General features: G+C 33.3%; 1 non-coding gene across 1 annotated transcript; it reads left to right on the forward strand.

Moving 5' to 3' along the window:
- Positions 1-15,456: 15,456 nt before the first annotated feature.
- Positions 15,457-15,563, forward strand: LOC133813580 (small nucleolar RNA R71). Its single transcript, XR_009884590.1, has one exon. It is a non-coding gene; the product is annotated as a small nucleolar RNA R71 (small nucleolar RNA).
- Positions 15,564-16,590: the final 1,027 nt, after the last annotated feature.

Consider the following 16,590-nt stretch of genomic DNA (forward strand, 5'->3'; position numbering starts at 1 on the left):
ATGCATGTGTGATATGTTTGTATGGAATATGTATGGCTAACGTTACAGGGACAGGAGGGATTTTTACGTGAGGTAATGTGGCTCTAGTTTGCCTATTACGGTTATCTCTACCCTCATAAACTGTCTGTATTCGTTATTATGTATGAAGGGATATCCTTAGTATTTCTAGAATCATGTTTGGATTAAGCTATGATATTAGTAAGGTTATGTATGATTTTGTATGGCTATGTTAAATAGGAATATAACTATAATATGATATAATACTTGTTTAGAAACTCTCTACTATGTGTTATATGATTGTTATGCCTATGTATTTGTTTGCATTTCCTTACTGGGCTTGGAAGCTCACTCCTTATATTTTATATATGCAGATAAAGCCAGGTAGAACGTTAGAGTACAAGTTGATTCCAAGCAGCAATGTGTGTATCAGTGAGGATCATATAGCTGATGGTGGTCAAAAGGGGCACGCGCGTTTTTTTTTTGGCATTTATTATTTTAAATAAGATATTAATAAATGTTGCTTCGTTTTGTATTACTTTATGCATTAAAAATTCTAAAGTACATTTTCATTTTGACTGGGTACCCTATTGCATTGTTTATAATAAAAATGGCAACATTTATTATTTTATTTTCAATGTTTAAATTATTATGTGATTTTATTGTATAAATGCGGGCGTTACATCAATATCGGTGGAGGAAATTAAGGAGAAACATCATGAGGATGAGAATCTTCTTAGGAAGAGTGCAACACTACAAAGCTCGGAAAATGCTGGCTTTTCAATGACAAAGGAAGGCATACTATAATATAGAAACCGAGTGTGTGCGAGAAAAAGGTGAATTAAGAGATAGTATTATGAAAGAACGCACACCACTCCATATTCATTCACCTGGGGTCGACCAAGATGTACAATGATGTCAAGACAATGTACTAGTGGCCAGGAATGAAGAAGGACATAGCATAATTTGTAGCAAAATGTCTTACATGTCAACAAGTTAAGGTCGAACATTAGAGACCCGTTGGAACATTACAACCATTAGAGATTCCCGAATGGAAATGTGAAGATATAGCGATGGACTTCGTGACAGGGTTACCAAGGGCCACTAAGCAGCATGACTCTGTGTTGGTGATTATAGACAAACTTACAAAATTTGCTCACTTCTTGCCAGTAAGAACAGTTTACAACGCAGAGCAATACATAGAGCTTTACGTGGCAGATATAGTAAGACTACATGGAGTTCCAAAGACGATAGAATCAGATAAAGGATTAGTTTTTACCTCAAAGTTCTGGGAAAGTCTACAGTGTGCAATGTGCACTAAGTTAAAGTTAAGTACGACATTTCACCCTCAAACCAATGGTCAGACATAACGCACCATACAAATATTAGAAGATATGCTGAGGGTGTGTGCACTAGACTTATCAGGATCATGGAGCAAGTATCTTCCATTAATAGAATTCTCTTACAACAACAGTTATCAAACGACGATAGGCATGGAACCTTATGAGATGCTATATAGACAAAAGTGTCGATCACCACTTCATTGGGATGAGGTTGGTGAAAGACAATACTTAGGACTCGAGGCCGTAAGAGAAGCAACAGAAGCGGTAGAAAAGATAAGACAAAGAATGATTGCTGCTCAAAGTCGCCAGAAGAGCTATGCCGACGCTAAGAGGCGAGACATTGAGTTTTCAGTAGGCGATCAAATCTTTTTTAAAATATCTCCAATGAAGGGGATTATGCGTTTCAGAAAGAAAGGAAAGTTAAGCCTGAGGTTTATAGGTCCTTTTGAGATATTGGACAAAGTAGGGCAAGTAGCATATCGGTTAGCTTTACCGCCATCATTAGCTTAAATGCATAATGTTTTCCATTTATCTATGTTGAGAAAGTATGTATCAGATCCATCCCATGTGCTTAATTATTAGGCTCTAGAGTTGAAACATGATTTCGGTTATGAAGAACGACCAGTACACGTTCTAGAGCGAGAAACTAAGGAGTTAAGGTCCAAAAGTATCTCTATAGTTAAAATATTGTGGAGCAATAACACTGAAAGAGAGGCAACATGGGAATTGGAGGAAGATATGAGGGAAAGGTATCCCAAGGTATTTGGAAGTAAAATTTCAAGGACGAAATTTCTATAAGGGGGGAAGATTGTAATAACCAAGGTTATTATTTTCTTATAAGCTCCTTAAATATGACCTTAGGTTAAGTTTTATAGTTTATATTTTAATTTTATTGGTGAAAATTAAAAAGATTGCTTTAAGATTAAATTATTTATTTTAAGGTATGATCTTATGACTTAGAAATAATTATAATTTAGATAAATTATAATTATTATAGCTATTAATTTATGGGATTTTTAGCATATGGTTAAATTAGTGTATAGTTTTAAGTTTTTAATTAAATTAGAATATAGTTTTGTTAAATAATAATGCACACATATTATTTGGTGGTCTAAGAAGTGTACATGTGACATTAAATTAAGTCCTAATTATTTAAAATTAGCTAATATGGCTGAAATTCCCTATAGTTTTATTAGGTGGAATTTTGTGAATTAATTTAATTAATTATTAGAGCTAAATTGAAGAACCAAATGAAGTCTTGCTTAGTCTTGTCGTGTGGCATAGAAATAGGCTAGATTTTTTACTCATTTTGAATTTATATGATAGGTGTCACACTAAGGTTGAACTAAGTGACTTCGTTGGTGATGGTTGAAACCATTTGAAAGCTTTTGAATTTGAATATGCTAGGTGTAGGCATGGGAGACTCTTTAGGTAAGCTAGTTAGGACTTTGACTACTTATGGTTACAAGTGAGAATTTGTGGCATCAAGTGAGTATTTTGAGCACTTTGAATAAGTAGGAAGATGGGCTGGCCGAAACTACTATTAAGGAAGGAGTTTTTGAATTTTGAAAATATGTTGAATGGAGTTTGTAATGTCCCAAATTTGCTAATAAGGCTTAGTACATTGATTAGTGTGCTGGGAGGGCAAAAAATGATTTAATTATACTATTACGTGATTAATCATGATATATGTGCATCATTATTTGATTTCTTTGGTTATGATATGATATGACTAGATATGCATGTTTAGGTGTATTAAATATACATGTGAGCCTGTTCTGGTTAACGATGGGAAAATTTGTAATTTTGGCCCGTTAGAGGCATAAATGTAATTATGTGTGTTATGACTGAGACCACATTATTATGTGGGTATATTTGAGATGTGTGGTCCAGGGTGATCCTAGTGAGTAGATTGCGGAATAGTCACAACGGGGTCAAATACCCGGCTTGGGGTGAGCCTAGAGGTATTTTGGGGAATTAGTGCATGTTCGGAATTTACCGGGTATCGGGTAGTTATTTAGTGATTATTTGGGTATGACAGGATTAATTGAGGATTTATAGGAAGACTCGAGGAATTAGCGGGAATTGGGCAAATGACGGGTTTGCCCTTGGTGGAATTAAAGGGCTAGGGATTTATCTAGGGACATTTTGGACTTTTCAGGCCAAGGGAGTGACTTAGTTAGCTGGGAACCTCTTAGATCACTTAGGAAACCAAAGGAAACTCTCAGCAGCACCTCACACCCTCTTTCTCTCATTTCTCTCTCTATCTCTTGAAGCTTTGGAGGAGTTGGATCATTTTAGAAGGGAGTTAGCTTGGAAATTGAGGCTTGAAGCTGGGGATTTGGTTAGAAGAAACTCAAAGCTTGAATCACACAATTGAGGTAAGGTTATGCTATGTTTTATTATGGATTATTGCAGTGGTTTCAGTTTCAGCAGAGTTTTAAACCAAGGGCTGGGTTTTGATTTGGGGTTCGAGATTGAGTTTGGTTTTTGAGGTGTTTGTACTGCTTTATGATGTGTTGTTTAGGGTTCTAGACTCATTTGGGACCTTGGTGCAAGTTTAGAACGAGATTTGGGAGTTTTGGCTTGGGGAAAAATGGTGGAAAAACCCAGTTTTTCTTGGTTCGCGTAAGAGCGTCGCGATGTTGTTCTTCAGAGCGATGACGTTGGGATGATCCAGGGAAGGGGGCCCTGGCTGGGTCCTGCGACGCTTGTATGGCTGTGTCGCGATGCTAGGCCATTTTCAAGGGCCTTAATTTTTTTTATATTTTTAGGGCATATGCCCAGGGGCTCGGGGGACAATTTCACCACCCTAGGGGAAACTGGAGGTCTTAAGAGCACGAGATCGTTTGCAAGGTTCAATTATGGAATCGAATAGTAATGAGAATGTTATTTGTGGGTTATGACTAGGTTACTGCTAGGGCTCGAGAGAGCATCGTTCTCAGAAGTCATGCTTGCTTGCCAAACTGCTTGCACTCGGACCAAATGTAATAAAAATGTTTGTGCCCGTAGAGTAGGGCATGGCCCAATTATTTTAGTATTGTGTTTGAATGTCTGTAATTGCTATGTCATGTTTATATGTTTGTGACTGATCGGAAAAGGTCAGGATTGGCAAAGGTCGGGAACTACAATGGCCGGGAACAATAATGGCTGGGAGCGACAATAAGCATGTTGAATGCAGGCCGCCATGGCATGGCCATCTAGGGTGTTGTACTCAACCGCTCGGTGAAGACCGTGAACCTGGTGCTTGGTAACACAGCTTGATCGGCTTAAGTCGCTATGTGAATTTCCTGCTATATCTGTTTAAGTTATGCGTTTACTAAGATAAACTGTTATATGCTATGCTTGTGGAGTTTTCTTGCTGGGCCTTGGCTCACAGGTGCTCTATGGTGTAGATAAGGGCAATGGAAAGACTGACCAAGCATGAGTTGCAGGGCATGGAACGACGCGTACATGTTTGGCCTACCTAGGCGCCATGGCTGGGGTAGTTTTGAGGAACACTGTATGAATGACCGATTTTTTTGCCTAGGTCGACTATGTAATAACCTATGAATTGTAATTACATTTTAAACAATATTTTGGGATCCCAATGTAACACTTTTACGATTTAAGTTAATTTCCAAACTGTTTTTCTGAATTCTTATTTAAATGATACTTTACTTTAAATTAATCACACTTTTTGGTCTAACATCTCGATTAGCGAGTTAATTGCACGTTTTCAAATCACATGGTAACGACTCTAGGGTGGTAGGGCGTTATAGAGTTGGAGAGAAGCAAGGAAAGGAGTTGGGTTTGAAGCCTATAAATAGAGTCTTTCACCACTTCATTTTTCACACTCAAAACAAAGCTTTCAAGCCTCTAAATTTTTCGAAATCCATAGCTCCCCAAAGCTCTCATCCTTTGCCTCCTAAACATACCATATAGTCGAACCACTATAGCCTTTATAGTGCTTGAGAATTCTTTTTCTTCTATTTTCTGTATAAAGCCTCAAAACACTATAGCCATTATAAACCCTATAGCTGAAACACTAAACCCTATCAAGCTAATATATAGCTGAAATCTACTCAAGGATTAAAGCTTTTGGTGTCGTTGTTGGAAGATAGGCATTAAAGAGAAGGCTCGAGATTTCATCTTTTGGTTCTAGGGTGAATGTATGACTTTATGAGGTTTAGAATTTTTGGAAGTATAGTTTTAATAAGTCTCTAATCTTAGATTTTTATGTCATATATAAAGGTTTTGGGTGATTCTCTATAGAAAAAGCAAACTATTTTCTTATCTTTTTTCTACACTCAAGATAAGGAAAATAGGTAGTTTAGTTTATGACCTAGTTTGTGATATGTATGACCCTAACATTTCAGATACAAAAAGAAGATAAGTGTGGCTGGACCTAAGGAGTTCAAAAATATATGACGGACCTAAGTTGATTTCCGATAGGCTCGGTTGCCAAAATTGTATGACTAACTTATGTCCGGGGCTTAATTGTCACCCCTGTATAAGCACTTATCTTTTTCTTATACCTGTCATGTTATTATGACCTATGATAATGACCTACATTATGACCTAGAATATATTATGATCTTGTATGATTAGTATAAATTAGCGTTGTTATGAACTCTTGTATGAACTTATGGTATGTTTGTTATGACTATGTGATTATATGATTGCATGTTTGTATTTTCCTTACTGGGCTTAGATGCTCACTCCTTATTATGTTGTTGTGCAATTAATTGATGTTAGAATGGTTGGTGGTGAGTGAGACCTAAGAGCTTAGTGATGTATTTGGGGAGACCATATAGTCGAGGAATGATCAACAGGCCTATGACTATATTTACAAAACATTTTCTTTAAGTTTTCTTTTTATTCAAATGTTGCTCAGTTCATTTTGTTAAAAACCTTATTTTATTTTTGTAAAGACTTGAGATCCCTCTGCTTATTATGATTTTCTTAAATAAATGAGAAATATATATGTTTATAATCCAACGTTGTGTTCTCGATAATATTACGAGAAATTAGGGCGTTACATTCATGAAAAATAATTAATGTTGTTAATGTATATTGAAAATAAATAAATAAAATAAAGCTGATAATAATTATAAAACATTTAAATTGATTTTACTTTTCACAATAAAAAACAACAATTTAACAAAAAAAATATTAAATAAATACATGTAGTATATAAGTGATTTGACAATAAATAAATAAATAAATATATATATATATATAAATATATAAAGTTGAATTGAGCAAATAAAAATGTTGACTTAAAGTTACAAAATCCACTTCAGAAGAGGATATCATCACTTAAGTTAATGAGGAGAATAAGGTTCCGGATACCGGCAACTACCATTTGTAATTTATTTAATTTGCCATATATTTTTTTTTTAAAATTACCGTGTAAAATGTAATTTTCTTATAAAGAAATGATAATAATGTTACAAAATTTTCTCTTTTCACTATTAGTGCAAAAGTGAGTCAACCATGGTAGAGTCATTAATAAACATAAAAAACAATCCTTACCATAAATAATATATTTCCTCATTAATATTTCATTATTCAACCCAATTAACAATAACAATAATGATATTAATTAAAAAAAATCATAAATAGTGCATATAATGCCCAAGCTTGTATTTGAAATTTTAGGAGAAACAAACTTTCATACGAACAAGAGAGTGAAGGCTGCAGACTTTTTTTTTTTTGTAGTTTTTATAAACTAACAGGTTTATAAACTGTTTGGTTTTTATTTACTTATAATGTCAATTGTCATTGAAAAAATATTGTTTTTATATTTTAATAGAAATAAATCATGTAATTAGTGATTGAAAAATAACATTATTATACTTCATTGATTTCTATTTTACAAATATTTTAAAACTATTAAGTTTCTTTCTTTAACAAACAATAATATGTTATTTGTGTGCATAATATTATAAAGTGTTTGGTTTATTATTTACTTATAATAATAATTAGAATTAAACCATACACTTTGCATTGAAAAACAAGATTAGTATGCCTCATAGTTGATTTCTATTTGCAATTATTTAAATAACTATTACGTTTCTTTCTTCAATCAACAATAATATGTTCTTTATGTGGAGAATATTATAAGCTGTGCTTTTTTTTTTTATAGCTTATCATCATATAAAAATACTACGTATAAGTTATTTTTTTATCAAGTCATATTTAAAGACAATGATAATATTAGTTGACTTATATTAATAGTTTAAAAATTTGACATGCTGAAAATCCAGTTGTTATTATATAAGTTTAAAACTAAATAAAAATATATTTTTTAAACCATTTAGTTTATGAAATGAATAATTCAGTTTATTTTTTCTCTTAACTAAACTGAATAGAAACAAAAAAGATTATATGTACAAAAAGTTTTGTGTTCTCCACTCATATGAATCAAATTTTAAATCATTAAGTTTAGTCAATCAAACCAAGCATCCAAACAACAAAACTTACACAAAAAAGTGAGTATACAAACAAATATGGTAAGTAAATAAATAAATAAGATGTGAGAAAAAATTTCCTTTTTAATTAATGAATAAAAATTAATTCACATTTTGAATTTATAATTGATTATATTATTAATATATTATATAAATAGTTAATAAATGGAAATAAAAAGATAAATGTACTTTATACTATAAAAAAATATTACAATATTGGAATAATAATATTTTTTGTAGTATAAAATGTGAGTTTCCTTGAACGAATCCATTATATATTGATATGTATATATATGTTTACGTATAAACTTTGATTTTCACAAAGTCAGATTTCATATACCTTGAACATATGTTTTGGGTTTGATTTTATGTACTTATACTTTTAATATTAGCAATTAATCTGACAATTTAATTATTGAACGACGATTATGAGCTGAATGAATTTTACCTCTGAAGGAGTCAAGATCTAGCTCTATATATTTTTTCTTGTATAAAAAAAATGTGTATTTAATAAGTTTTCTTAGTTTTAAGAGTTTTCTTTAACTTTAACATAATATTATAAATATTTAACAGAATATATCTTTAAAATTAATTAACAATTATTATAAAATAAATATTTAGTAATTATATTAATATAAATTTAAATGTTATGAAAGATCATTATTATAATAATAGATAATACAAGACTAAATATTTAATAATTTTATCAAGATAAATTTAAATATTATAAATTATTATTATTATTATTATTATTATTATTATTATAATAATAATAATATATAATACATAACACTAATTTTTATAAAATTTGGGTAGAATAAATATTTAGTAATTATTAATATAAATTTAAACATTATAAAATATTATTATTATATTAATATTTAATATAAAACTACATATTTAATAATTATACTAATATAAAACAAATATTATAAAATATCATTATTATAATAATATATAATACATAATCTTAATTTTTATCATTTATATTTAAAAAGAAAACATGTTACTTAATCTAACTTATACAAATATATATATATATATTTATATTAAATAGCAACAAACATTATAAATACATTATATATAGGTGTTGTGTGTGTTAAAATAGAATGACTGTGTAACTATATAAGAAATTATAATAACATTTATCTTCTATCAATAATAAATAAGATTATTCTCCAATAATTGATGTGTGTTTTGAATAATATCATGAATGTTTTGTACTTTGAATATGGTAGTTTGTAATCTAAAAGATTATCATATTTTTTTTAAAAAACCATAGACAATGTTTTGGTTTACTTTTTCTTTTAATATGTTTATATCATTCTTTTATATATAATATTGTTTATTTTAAAAAAAATTATATGACAATCATAAAAACATAATAAAAATAATTAATAAATTGTCTAAATAAAACTAAACAAATGTGTATTATACATTACTTGAATTATACATTTATGTGTGATAATATATTTAATATTAAACATAATAAAACTTGAGGCACGCATACAAACAATATTGAGTGTTGCTATTTGGCATCCCAACACCACATGATGTGGCACCTTACAGTTGGTTAGCGACATCCCATAATAATTATTAAATTAAAATGTGTGAGACCCGATAATGGATTGCACCAATAGCGGTATGCCACCTCCTTGTGGTGTTGGACACGGATATTTTTTAGCACTAATCATAACCCCCAATCAGCTTATTGCTAGTCTCTAGCAATTCAAGTGAAATGATAATGGTCAACACGATATATTTCAGGTAAAAAATTATAAAAGAACTTAAGTATTAACACAAAATGTTAGTAACAAGTCAATAAGAGTTATCAAAATTACTTTGAACAAATGTAGAGTTGTAAGTGTGTGCACCAAACTTGTACCTTCTTACCGCAAACCATAGCACATAAATCCTTCGAAATTATGCCAAGCAAAAGTCTTAACTCCATTAACCTCTCATGTAATTGAAAATATTTAAAATAAGGGTTTTACTCGTGGAGTTGGAAATAAAGAAGTAAGCACTCATCAAATGGATATATACTTAGGACAAACTTTTAAATAATCATTGAAACGAAGATAAGAAATAAACTATATGGACAACCACCATAAAGAGTACCACAAAACCAATTTTTCTAGAATTCTAAGTTAAATAGACAATCTTTACATTTATTCTAACAGCCATAAAATAAAACATAAAATTAATAAACACACTTTTTTTTTACACAAGAGACAACATAATTGAAAATGATAGAAGTATTGCTCTTGGGTCTCTCTTTTCTTTTCTTCTTTTTGTTTCCTTTTTCTTTTTCTTTTTTTTCGACTTTTTTTTTTCATGAAGAACATAATAAAAAATCTCTCTAATAAGATTTTTCTATAGAAAATATTATCCATAAAACATCATTCGTTCATACCACAATACATTGTCCAAATAATTATAACCATTTCTAAGAATCAATGAAAATTCAAAAGTTGTTTTCTCAAGTCTCACCTCTCACAGAAAAGAATGAATTCTTGAACATGGAAATTTTTTAAGCAAATATGTGCTAACAACCCTCTTACCACAATGTTTGGCATGGTCATTAGGTAACTCTAGAGAAACTCTTAGTAATAAAGATAACAAAAATTGACTCAAAAGTAACATTTTGCAAGAATAAATAAGTAATATTTTTTTAAAAAAAATTTGACCATAAAAATATTAATATGACAAAAATCAACATGAACAAGCATAAATATGCTCACCACCCCCAACCAAAATCAGACAGTATCCTCAATGTCTAAAAATATAACAAATGTAAAAGAGTAGGGAAAGAGAACACATGGATAGTGAGCGTCAAGTGATAGAGTGAATATTGATTCTCTATAACATGAAAAACTGAAAACACAAAATGATAAAAAATAAAATAAAATGACAAAAGGAAAATAAACAAAAAACAAACCTATGTACAAACACTTTGGAACACTACTCAGACTTGGTAAACTGGTTCCACGAGAGTGACTTCTTCAGGTTGGGTCACCCTCTCTATGTAGTGTTTCAGTCTCTAGCCATTTACTTTTAATATTATCCCATCGGTTGGGTTTGTGACCTCAACAACACTGTCGGGAAAGATGGTTTTCACAACATATGGGCCAGTCCACCTCGATCTTAGCTTTCCAGGGTGGAGATGCATACAAGAGTCATAAATATGAACTCATTAGTTTGGCTCAAATTCTTTTCTTAGGATCTGCTTATCATGAGCCACTTTCATTTTAGCCTTTTAGATCCTAGAGTTTTCATAAGCATTATTATTTAACTACTCAATTTCTGACAACTGAAGCTTACGATTGAGTCCTGCCACCTTGAGATCAAAATCCAGGCTTTTAACTTCCCAATAAGCTTTGTGTTCTAGCTCAATAGGAAGGTGGTAGGCTTTGCCATAGACTAGCCTGTAAGGATCATAGCAAGATGAGTTTTGTAAGCAGTGCGGTATGCCCAGAGAGCATCGAGAAGTCGCGAGGACCAATCTTTGCAGTCAGGATTAACCATCTTTTCTAATATTTGCTTAATTTCTCGGTTGGCTAACTTTGCTTGGCCATTTGTTTGTAGGTGATAAGGTAGTGCAACCTTATGAATTACACCATACTTTTGCATTAAGGTCTCAAAAGAATAGTTGCAAAAATGGGTGCCTTGATCACTTATAATAGCTTGTGGTGTGCCAAACCTAGATAACACATTTTCCTTTAAGAATTTCACAACAGTTGTGTTATTATTATTTCGACAAGGCACATCTTCCACCCATTTTGAGACGTAGCCTATGGCGAGGAGAATATAAAGGTAGCCAGAAGAAGGTGGAAATGGGCCCATTAAGTCTGTCCCCCAACAATCAAATATTTCTATTACAAGAATTGGATTTAATGGCATCATGTGTCGCCTGGACAAAACACCTAATTTCTGGCACCTTTCACATGATCGACAGAAATTGTTAGTGTCTTTGAACAAAGTGGGCCAATAAAGACCACAATGTAATATTTTTGCAGCAGTCTTTTTCATAGAAAAATGACCACCACAAGCTTCATTATGGAAAAAGTTTAGGACACTAAAAATTTCATCATCTGGAATGCAACGTCTCATAATTTGGTCAGGGCAATACTTAAAAAGTTATGGATCGTCCTAATAGAAGTTACGAAGCTCGACCAAAAATTTACGTTTATCTTGTGCACTCCATGCAATTGGAAGTTCGCCAGTCACTAAGTAATTAACGATATGAGTGTGCCATTTCAACTTAGTGACTGCGAAGAGATGTTCATCAGGGAAGTCATCTCTAATGGCTGAGCCATCAACGGAATCAGAAAATTCAAGATGAGATAAGTGGTCCACTACCACATTTTCAACTCATTTCTTGTCCTTTATGGTCAGATCAAATTCCTGTAATAGAAGGATCCACCTAATTAAACGGGCCTTAGCATCCTTTTTGGAAAGGAGGTATTTTAAGGCGGAATGGTCAGTAAGGACTGTGATAGGTTAACCAATCAGGTAGGAACGAAACTTGTCAAGTGCGAATACTACAACAAGTAACTCCTTTTCAGTAGTAGAATAGTTCATCTGAGCATTGTTAAGAGTTTTACATGCTTAATAGACAATGAAGGACTTCCCTTCCCTTCTTTGACCTAAGACGACCCCTATAGCATAATTGCTAGCATCACACATGACTTCGAACGGTAAGTTCCAATCTGGTGGCTAAATGAAAGGGGCGGAAGTGAGTTTTTCAACGAGCGTTTGGAAAGATTCCTCACACTCAGGTTTCCAATTGAACACGCCATATTTTTCTAGGAGGTTTGACAAAGGGTGAGTAATTGTTGAGAAATTTTGTATGAACCTCCTATAGAATATTGCACGCCCAAGAAAAGATCGAATGTATTTAACAGTCTTTGGGGTGGGCAGCTTTGATATGAGTTCAATATTTGATTGATCAACCTCAATTCCTCGTTCCGACACGACATGCCCCAAGACTATGCCAGATGGCACCATGAAATGACACTTTTCCCAGTTGAGTACCAAGCCTTTCTCTTTGCATCGTTTAAGCATGGACTCTAAATTGAGAAGGTTTGATTCAAAGGAATCTCCATAGACTGTCAAATCATCAATGAATACTTCCATCATGCAGCTCTGGAAAGTGGCTAGAGCATTGCACATGCCAAATGGCATACGCCGGTAGGCAAAAGTACTAAGAGGGCAAGTGAATGTGGTCTTATCCTAATCTTCTAAGGCAATCTCGATTTGGAAGTACCCTAAATAACCATCGAGAAAACTATAGAAATGATGACCCATCAATTGTTCCAATATTTGATCGATGAATGGAAGTGGAAAATGGTCTTTGCGGGTGGCTGCATTTAATTTTCTATAATCAATGCACATGCCACCCAGTTGTGACCTTGGTAGGAACGAGTTCCCCTTTTTTGTTTTGTACCACTGTTACTCTCGATTTCTTGGGAACAACCTGAGTTAGGCTAACCCATTTACTATTAGCAACATGATAGATCATTCCAGAATCAAGAAGTTTCAAGAATCCAGTCTTAACTACTTCCTCCATCGTTGGGTTTAATCTTCTTTGAGGGTCACAACGTGGTATAGCCCTGTCTTCCAATTGAATGTGATGGGAGAAAATCAAAGGACTAATACCTTTGATGTCAGCTATCGTCCATCCTAAGGCATCTCTTTGTTCTTGCAACACATTGATGAGCTGGTGCTCTTGTGTGGCGTTATTCTTGGAAGATATTGTGACAGGAAAACATGATTAAGGCCCTCAGGAAGTTGGGCCAACTTTGGTTGATGAGCTTCTTCAGTGGAGGGTTTTGGTGCTTCTCGATCTTGAGGAAGTTCCTCAAAGATTGGATTCCAGAACATGGTTCTTCTAGCCTGTGAGTGTTTGATGATTTTAGAGTTGATTTCAGGCTCATTGGGCTCAGAACTTTCAGAAATCTGGAAGAGGTTATTAAAATGATTAGAAGTGTATTTCGATTCAACCTCTTCCAAATTAAGTGCATCGATCATATATGATTGGATACACTCATTGTTATCAAGTGGTTGTTTGCCAATGTGGAAAACATTCACTTCTTGAGTCATGTTTCTGAAAGAGATTTTTACGAGACCATTCCTATAGTTAATGAGTGAATTTGTTGTTGTAGGGAAAGGTCTACCGAGAATGATGGGAATTTGGACTCTATACTCACTTCAAATTGAGTATCCAAGATGAGAAAATCAACAAGGTAATAGAATTTTTCAATTTGAATAAGAACGTCTTCAAATATTCCTCGAGATTTCTTGGCTGATCGATCAGCCAGTTGTAGCACCACATATGTGAGCTTGAGTTCTCCTAGACCTAATTGCAAGTATATTGCATATGGCATGAGATTTACACTTGCTCCTAAGTCTAGAAGGGCTTGACCAAATTCTTGTTCCCCAATTTGACATGAGATGGTGGGACAATCAGGATCTTTGTACTTAGGCGGTGTCTTGCAGTCAATTACTGCGCTAGCTTGTTCTGCTAAGAATGTAGTTTTCTTGACATGGTGCTTTCTTTTAACGGTGCACAAATCCTTGATAACCTTAGCATAATCCGGCACTTGTTTGATCACATGCAACAATGGCAAGTTGATCTTCACTTGTGTTAATAGGTCTAGGATTTCACCATGATTTTCCAGTACCTTTCCAGTGGATTTCAAAGCTTGACGAAAAGGTGCCTTTACTGGAATGCTTATTGGCACATCATCATATGGAGCAGGCATTGACATACTTGTTGTTTTAGTTAACGGTGAAACCGTACTTTGACCACTTTTAGTAGTGATGGCATTAACCTCTTTGATATTTGTATGTAGAGGAGGAGGTTTGTGCCATGTGTTGCCCTTTTTGATGGATTAGAGGTTGAGCGGGAATTCTACCACGCTCTTGAATCGCCAAAGTAGTGTTTAATTTTATCATTTAGCGTTTTATGTCTTTCATTTCCTACACCATTTGTGTGAGACAAGATTTGAGCTCTTGAGTTAAGGCTATTTGTGTTTGTGCAAGCATTTTCAAGGTATTATCAAGAGAATTACTTGACTACATGTTATTTGGAGGAGCAATGTACACTTTTGGTAGTTGTAGCTGCTCAAGTCTCCATTGGCTCCTAGATGCTTGGTTTGAATCCCTCCAGCTGAAATTTGGATGGTTGCACCAACCGGGATTGTAAGTGTTTGAGAAAGGTTTATAAGGCTTCTTCTAATCCCCTAAAGCATTGCATTGTTCCTCATTTCCTCCTCTTAACTCACCAAGAGCAGGGCACTCTTGCGGTTGATATTCCGTCCCTCCACAGATGAATCATGGATCTTGTGTCTCTACTTTTGCAGCCGTGTGGATTCCTCTACCTTCTTGAGTTTTGAAAGCCTCGAATTATTTTCTCAATGAATCAATTTGGCCTTTGATGTTGTCATCTTCCCTCAATTGGTTGATTCTGGTTGATCATGGCTTGTCCATAGGACTCGGTCCATTCCATGTGTAGGAATTTTCAGCAAGATCGTCGAGGTACTTGAAAGCTTCATCGGGATCTTTTTTTGAAGAAACTTTCCATTGCACATCATTTGTACGAAATTATTTGTCCGGTTATGAGACCGTCATAGAAATAGCTTACTAGACACTAGCTTTTGTATCCATGATGTGGGCATTGATTTATCAAATCTCTAAACCTCTCCCAGACCTGATGGAAAGTTTCATGGTCACTCTGGATGAAGGTAGAGATTTTCCTCTTAAGGCTGTTAGTCTTATGGGGTGGAAAATATTTGGCGAAGAATGCTTTTTTCATTTCGTCCCATGTTTCAATAGATCTAGGCCTTAAGGCATACAACCAGTTTTTTGCTTTGTCTTTGAGAGAGAAAGGAAAGAACTTCAACTCACAATGTTGGTGACATCAGCTCTATTGTTGAATGTAGCCACCACCTCTTTGAATTCCCATATATACACGTACGAACTCTCATTTTCCAACCCATGGAAGGTTGGTAAGAGGTTAATCATGCCGGGTTTGAAATCAAAATTTGGCATATTGTTGGGATACATTATGCATGAAAGTGTGGCTGTACGCGTAGGATGTAAATAATCTTGTAGCGTTCTTGGTTGGAATTCATCTTGATGAGCTATCGTGGGTGGTTCATGAAGTCTTGGTGAATTGGGTGAATGTGAACGAAAGGAAGAAGACGACGAGTTAGGAGAGTTTTCTAAAGCTTTTACTTGTTATCTCACGAATCTCCCTAATGCGTCTCTATTTCGTGGCATTATTTTTTTTTTTTTGTAATTATTATAAGCGCAAGTGAGTAATAATGTAATAAGTATACACAAAAAATGTTCCTTGGCCAATTGGGAAGGTTGCCAAGGTACCACTTTAGGCCCAAGAGTTTTTCTAGAACTCCCCGAGGTTCTTAGAAAAGGTTGGAGGGTAACGCTAACACAGACCTTATTTAACAACCAATTTTTCTAAGACAGAACAAGTTTGGTTTTTATTGGTTTCCAATATTACACAAATGTTCTCAATACTTTGTTTTTTAAAATTTTATGCTTTTAAATTTTATGATTCAAAGTTTTATGATTTTTTTTTTAAAAAATAAACCTAAATCTAGAAAATAAAATTCTAAACCAAAAAATAAGAGAAAATAAATAAATAAATAAAGTAATAACAAAAATGAATAAATAAAAAAATAAAATTAGCGAGAAAAAAATTAAAAGAGAACTTAAAAAATTATATTTAAAAATAAATAAATAATTCACTATGCAAACCTTTAATTGTAAAA

The sequence above is a fragment of the Humulus lupulus genome, chromosome 1 (assembly GCF_963169125.1).
Source record: "Humulus lupulus chromosome 1, drHumLupu1.1, whole genome shotgun sequence".
Classification (NCBI taxonomy): Eukaryota; Viridiplantae; Streptophyta; class Magnoliopsida; order Rosales; family Cannabaceae; genus Humulus; species Humulus lupulus.